This window comes from Penaeus japonicus, unplaced genomic scaffold (genome assembly GCF_977035675.1).
Source record: "Penaeus japonicus unplaced genomic scaffold, GWHDUDI00000001_assembly GWHDUDI00000033, whole genome shotgun sequence".
Classification (NCBI taxonomy): Eukaryota; Metazoa; Arthropoda; class Malacostraca; order Decapoda; family Penaeidae; genus Penaeus; species Penaeus japonicus.
The window spans coordinates 20,014,661-20,022,403 of NW_028234435.1; positions in this window are offsets into that span (position 1 = coordinate 20,014,661).

Below are 7,743 nucleotides of genomic sequence, written 5' to 3' on the forward strand. Positions count from 1 at the left end.
TTTTTCTGAGTTCATATATCTATCGACTAATACGTTCGCCTGCCTTTTTGTGTCTGTCCATCTATCTACCTACCCACCTACCTACCTACCTACCCATCCATCCATCCATTCATCCATCCATCCATCTATCCATCCATCCATCCATCCATCACCCATCATCCATCCATTCATCCATCCATCCATTCATCCATCCATTCATCCATCCATCCACCCATCCATCCATCCATCCATCCATCCATCCATCCATCATCCATCCATCACCCATCATCCATCCATCCATCCACCCATCCATCCATCCATCCATCCATCTATCCATCACTCTACACATATGTGCACTGTATGTATATAAAGTATTAATTGTACCGACCTCAAGATTAGAACGGTTTTTAATATTATATAAGCGCTTTGAGGATTTTTTCACTCTGATGTTACTAGAAATTAATAGACATTTTTATAGTTTTTATGATTTAGTAATAATGAAAAGACTTATTATGGGATATATGATAACAATATGGATGATGATAATTATCTTTTTTATCAACATAATCATTATCGTTATTACAATTACTGTTGTTATTAACATTGCTATAATCATTAATATTATCATTATTGTTATCAATATCATCTTCATTATTAGATATATAGATAAAGAGGTAGAATAAAAAAAGAAAAAGAGAGAGGGGAAGAAATGGAGCGAACAAGAGAGAGAAGGGAGGCAAGAGAGAGAGAGAGAAATAAATTGGGGCGGGGAGAAGGAAATAAAGCAACAGAGAGGGATAGAGAGAGATAAAGGGAGGCGAGGGGAAGGAAATAGAGCGACAGAGAGAGAGAGAGAGAGAGAGAGAGATAAAGGGAGGCGAGGGAAAGGAAATAGAGCGACAGAGAGAGAGAGAGAGAGAGAGAGAGAGATAAAGGGAGGCGAGGGGAAGGAAATAAAGCAACAGAGAGGGAGAGAGAGAGATAAAGGGAGGCGAGGGAAAGGAAATACAGCGACAGAGAGAGAGAAAGAGAGAGAGAGAAAGGGGTGCGAGGGGAAGGAAATACAACGACAGAGAGAGAGAAAGAGAGAGAGAGAAAGGGAGGCGAGGGAAAGAAAATAGAGCGACAGAGAGAGAGAGAGAAAACGAGAGAGAGAGAGAGAGATGAAAATAAAGAGATTATGAACAACAGGAAACAGACAGACAATCAACGTGAGGATAACAATAATAACTCTACCCGGTGACCTCAGACGCGTAGCCGAGGCGCCTCAACTTTCCATCACTACGTCGCGATGGGAAGCTGGCCCGTCTTTTGGTAAACTATGTCCGTAAGATTTATTCTTTTCTTACTTTCTCTGTCTATATAGTTATTCTATTTATGTATTCGTCGATTTGTTTTTTTTTTCAATTGCTTTATTTATGCTTTTTGTTTTGGTATTTATCTGTTTATGTATTTTTATTTTTTATCGTAATATATATATATTTTTTTTTTTCCTTCCATCATTAACTTTCATATACTTTATATTCTTCCTGATTATTTATCTAGTATCTGACAGAAATGTATAAATTCATTAAAATATCTTTAATTGAAGTTCACTAATTCTAATTCCATATTTCAGGTATCTGTTCGATTACATAAATATCTTTTATTCAAATTAACAAGTTTAGTAACTCAATATTCATTCGGTTATAAAGTTTTCATAATAATATATCAATCATTTCTCATGTTATATTAATCCTCAGTGAATTGACGTAATTTTTTTGCATTTATCATGTAAATTCCGGAAAGTATACTCAGAATCATGTGTAGTACGATCTGTTGATTTTATTCGCATTGTCAATTTAATCTCTCTTTCTCTCTCTCTCTCTCTCTCTGCCTCTGTCTCTCTCTCTCTCTCTCTCTCTCTCTCTCTCTCTCTCTCTCTCACTCTCTCACTCTCACTCTCTCATTTTCTCTCTCTCTCTCTCTCTCTCTCTCTCTCTCTCTCTCTCTCTCTCTCTCTCTCTCTCTCTCTCTCTCTCTCTCTCTCTCTCTCTCTCTCTCTCTCTCTCTCTCTCACTTTCTCTCTCTCTCTCTCTCTCTCTCTCTCTCTCTCTCTCTCTCTCTCTCTCTCTCTCTCTCTCTCTCTCTCACTTTCTCTCGCAGAGGCAGATGAAAACAAAGAAGAAAACAGCTAGACATTAGCACTGGGTTACAACTGGATAGCTACATCATAAAACGTGGCCCTTGAAGAAAAAAAATATATATATGTTTTAATGTAGGCCACTGCTTGGGTCACATTTCGTAAGTGGATCCTTAGGCGACATGAAAAGAATTACTGCATAAGCTACCGAGTTTTATTTATTTTCGTAAAATTCCAAGTTATATTCAAGGGCATTTTGCAGCAAACAGAAGGGACATTCAACCTAAACAGAACAGGGATTTGTTTAACCCATTTTCACTAAAGGATTATCAAAGAAACCTTTATTCAAATATTAAGCGCACAGGAGGTGATTATCCATTAATTCATCAATAACAAGAAAATGCTGATGATAACAACATATCCAAACACCAAAATGTTGATTCTCGTTTCAGCAGCGACCAATCCCGCCTTGGACATCGCACCGCTATGCGTAAGGGCCACATCCCACCTGTGTTGCCACAACTTGCAACCCTCACATCTTCCCCAACATTAATGACAAAGTTTTCTTTGATACACATTGCATGTATTGCCACAACCCACAAACACGCATTGCGAGATGCACACAGTCCCTCCCACTTGTTAGTGTGGAAGTATGAGGACTCCCATTTCTATCTAGGTACATCATTACGTGGTTAAGTACTAAAGGTGTATCATTCTTTGCTAGATGAGACAGTCAGAGATTATGAGTGTCTAATGGAAGCTTTACTTTGAGCATTTGCTGTTGATTCAGATTCCTTCCGGAAATGATTTAGAGAGTAGATGTAAAGGCAACGAATCGTATGCACAGCCAGTGGTTTAGATGGAAAAGTATCTCGATTGGTGGTTATCTATGAGTCATCTGCTTGATTTTCTTGCCAGAACAGTTACAGGCAAATTGTAGGAGAGAGATGAAGGAGCCATAAAGAGGGCAAAGGTAGCCGGTAAATACTGTAGCATTCAAGCAGATTTGGAGGTCGGTGCCAAAACAAAGTCTAACTAATTCTGACGAAATTAAATGCCATGGATATGGGAAATCCGGTCATATCCGTCTGAATTGCCCAAACGGCCTTAAAATTGTTAAAGAAAAGATAGACGGTAAAGATTTTTTTTAGTCTGAGATGAAACCACAGAACAGTGTAATTGATTCCGAAGGGAAGTTGTTGGAAAAGTTCGACACAGAATGTTTGGCTGTAATTGTTAATGACAAATAAGTGCCAGTGAGATTGAGGTTGGAGACTATAGTTAAAGTTAATGATCATCTTGAAGTTCCAAATTCATTCCCTAAAGAAAGCTGTTTTATTCCAAGTAATGTTTTCATGGTGTGGATTGATGCTATTGTAGCTCCCCTTAAATTTGCAAATGTGGCTAATGGACTTTTTCTGTGTCGGAAGATACCTAGTAAGTGCAACACTACCATGAACGAACGGAGAACGGAGTAAAGAGGCAAGTGGTAAAACTGTTTAAGCTGTTATAAAGGAAGGCGAATAAGTGAATAAGTAAGACAAAGTTATTGATATAGGAGGAAAGAATGATAAGATGACAAAGTTATTGATATAGGAGGAAAGAATGATAAGATGAATACCAATGATATGAGTGTTCAGACTCTCTCATCCATGGCTAAAACAGATACACTATTCCGTGTAGAGTTCTTGGACCTAAATATAAATAAAAATGATATCAGAGAACCACAGTAAATTTGTACAACTCTGTAATGTATCAGGGAAAATGTAGAAAAAATAGATAAATAAATAGATAAAAAATAAGATAAAAAGAAAAGAAAAAAGATGAAAAAATTAACATGTGGACTAATTTACAAAGTTTGCTGTAAGAGCAAACATGAATATGAAATTGGAAGTAAACAACATGTTAGTCCTGTAAAATACAAGATTTGTGTTTCAAACCTAGCCCACGACTTCCTAACTCATACCGGGAGACGAGTTACAAAGTATTTTCAAAATTCCTAAGGCCAGGTGCTGGCGCTCAAGTTAAGAGCTACTGTAGATTATGTCCGACTTATCAGACATTTTCAGCCAGGAGAACTGTACGTAAAGTGCCACGAAGGAAAGTCCCTATGATATCCGAGTCATTTTTATATGTAGCCATATATTTAGTCGGACCCTTTTCACCAGGTGTTCGAACAGAGGAAATTAGATATGTGATTATTTTAATAAATTTTGTTCTACGATATCCAGAAGCTATGCTGTTGCAGGAGTTTGACACAGTAGCAGTTGCAGAGAGATTTCTAGAGTTGGTATATTTAGAAATCTAGTCCGATCGCGGTCATTATTTCAAATCCGATCTCGTGATTGAAATTCATCGAATGTTATCTGTTAAAGCATTATATACAAGTCCCTATCGTGCTTCGGGCAACGATGCTATAGAAAGACTGAACGATAAGTCAGTGATAAAGAAGCTTTTTGTAAATCACCACAAAAGAAGGGGGATAGCTACTACATCATTTACATATAGGGGGAAAAAAGTCCTAATGATAGCAATAAAGTTGAATTATTTATATGTTCGGGGATATTTCACAAATGAGTAATGGACAAATGATTAAATTGATATTGGTGTTCAAAGCGACATATCAGTACGGTTTAGATCTCACGCCTCGAAGAGACCGCTAAATTAGCACCGGTACAAGCAGGAATTGATAGTCGGATATATGAGAGGTCTTATGCCCCTTAAAGCGAAACACCACAAGTTTAACGAAGGTAATGAAGCGGTTAGTCTTGTTAACATCAAGAAGCCACAAATTGATGATGCAATGACTTATCCAGTTGTGACAGTGTTAAAGGCAATTTCGACCATGATTTTTTTTTTTTCAATTATGTGTAATTGAGGAAGATACTGGTGATAATAATGACAATAAAATGAAGAAGAAGAGTATGAATAATAGTGATGATTACCGTAATAGCAATGGTAATGATGATTACAATATTAATGATAAAGATAATGATTATGATAATGATATTTGTAATAACGTTTATGATAACAATGACAATAATGATAGTGATAATAACAGAAAGAGTAAAAATGATGGTGAAGATCGTAATGATAATGATAATATGATAATAACAATATAAGAGGAATAGTAATACGATATGATGATACGATGATAATGATAACGATGATGATCAAATAAATGATATTGATGACAGTAATTATGATAATGATACTGATAATCAAAATTAAAACAATAATGTCAATCACGAAAAACACAAACAAAAAAATCTAATATTTGCTTTTCTTTGTGCAATCAAGCAACAAACGCAAGAAGAATTTGCAACAGAGGCAGAGAAGCAGGCGAGGAGTAGGAGGAGAGAAGGAGAAAGGGGAAGGATGACAGAGGAAGAGGATGAGAAAAAGGAAGAGGAGAAGAGAAAGAGAAGAGAGATGGAGGAGAAAAGGGCGGAGGTAGGCTAGAAAAGGAAAGAGAGAAGAGAGAAGGCACAGAAAGAGAGACAAAAGGGAAGAGGCAGAAGGAAACGAGGAATAGGGATAGGAGGGTGGGGTGGGGTGTGTGGAAGAGAGATAGAAGGGTGGGGTGAGGGATAAGGAAGAGGAAGAGGATTGTGGGTTAGGGATAAGGAATAGGTGGAGTAAGGGGCAAAGAAGAGGAAGAGGATGGTGGATTAAGGAAGGGGAAGAGGATATAGGGATGAGGAGGATGGAGTGAGGAAGAAGGAAGAGGAAGAGAAGGGGGAGGGGGGAGGAGAGGGGTAAGGAAGAGGGAAAGGGGGATAGGGTGAGGGAGAAGGAAGAGGAAGAGGAAGGGGGTGGAGAGGGGTAAGGATGAGGGAAAGGGGGACACAGTGGCAACGTCGCGTCGCCGCTCGAACAACAGAGAACGAAGTTTTCGCAACAACGAGTCGGCAAAAGTTTCCGCGGACGCCTCCGAATTCAGCGTCGTGTGCCAAGTCCCCGGAGCTGTTTATGATGTACGTAATAAGCAGCTGGAAATTCACTTTTTTTTTCTTCTTCTTCTTCTTCTTCTTCTTCTTCTTTTCTTTTCTTTTTATTCTCCTTCTTCTGCTTCTTCTTCTTTTCTTTTCTTTTTCTTCTCCTTCTTCTTCTTCTTCATCTTCTTTTTCCTTTTTGTCAAGTGAAGGGCGTGAAGAAGGAAAAGGAATGGGAGAGAGGGTAATGAGGGAAGAAAAAGTGGGATAATGAAAATTAAAAAGAAGAAGAGTAATTGTTATGAATTGGTGTGGAGAGGGAAATGGAATGGGAGAGAGGGTAATGAGGGAAGAAAAAGTGGGATAGAGAGAGAGAGAGAAGGTGGGATAGAGAGAAGGAGGGATTGAGAGAGAGATGGAGGCACTGAAAGAGAGAGAGAAAAGGATCAGGGATTGAGAGAGAGAGAAGGAGTGCATGAGAGAAAGAAGAGGAAGGACGGATAGGATGAAAGACCGAAGAGGGAAGAGGGGTAGGATGAGAGATAGACAAACAGACAAAGAAAGACAGAGACAGACAGAGGATGGATAAATTGGAGGAGGAGGGAAAGAATATAAGAGATAGAATAAGTGAAATGAATGAATGAGGAATTGTAAGAAAGAGGATATGAGAAGAGAGAAAAATGTAAAGGCATTATATATATATATATATATATATATATATATATATATATGTATATATATATATATATATATATATATATATATATATATATATATATATATATATATATATATTTATGTGTGTGTATGTGAGTGTGTGTGTGTGTTTGTGGGTGTGTGTGTGTGTTCATATTTATATAACACTCCTCTGCTAAAGTTCAAACAGAGACCATGACATTTCATTACATAACATGAGTTAAAGACACTTTTAAAAATATCCTGACACAGCATGAAGTCAAGACAAAAAAAAAGACAGAAACAGAAACAAAAATAGAGTCAGAAAGAGAAATCAAAAATCAAAAAAAAAAAAAGTCCCCAAAGTTTAAATATTTGTCGTCGCGCTGAAGGGCTGTCTAATTACTAATTAAAACCCTTTTATCGCGAAATCATATACAGAGTTAAAGTGAAGGTCGCTAAATGCTTTTGTCGACGTGATGTGCTAACGAAGATAAGGAGAAGGGAAGGAAATTACCATCGTATGAGGAAGCTAAGGAATAACTATAACGGGTAACCTACTGTACGTTTTTTGTTTTTGTTTTTTATCCTTGTGATTAATTGTTGGTTTTAATTTGATTGTGTTGGTGTGTTGTCTTTTGTGTGTGGGCTTTGTGTTTGTTTATGTGATTTGTTGTGTGTGTGTGTGTGTGTGTGTTTGTATACGTGTGTTTTCATATGTGCTTAAAGTATGTGTTTATGTGTGTTCTTGCTTGTTTTATTGTGTGTATGTGTGTATGTGTGTGTGTGTGTATGTGTATGTGTATGTGTATGTGTATGGGTGTGTTGGCATATATGTATATATATATATATATATATATATATATATATATATATATATATATATATATATATATATATATATAACATATATATATATACATATATATATATATATATATATATATATATATATATATATATATATATATATAATATAATATATATATATATATATATATATATAATATATATATATATATATATATATAT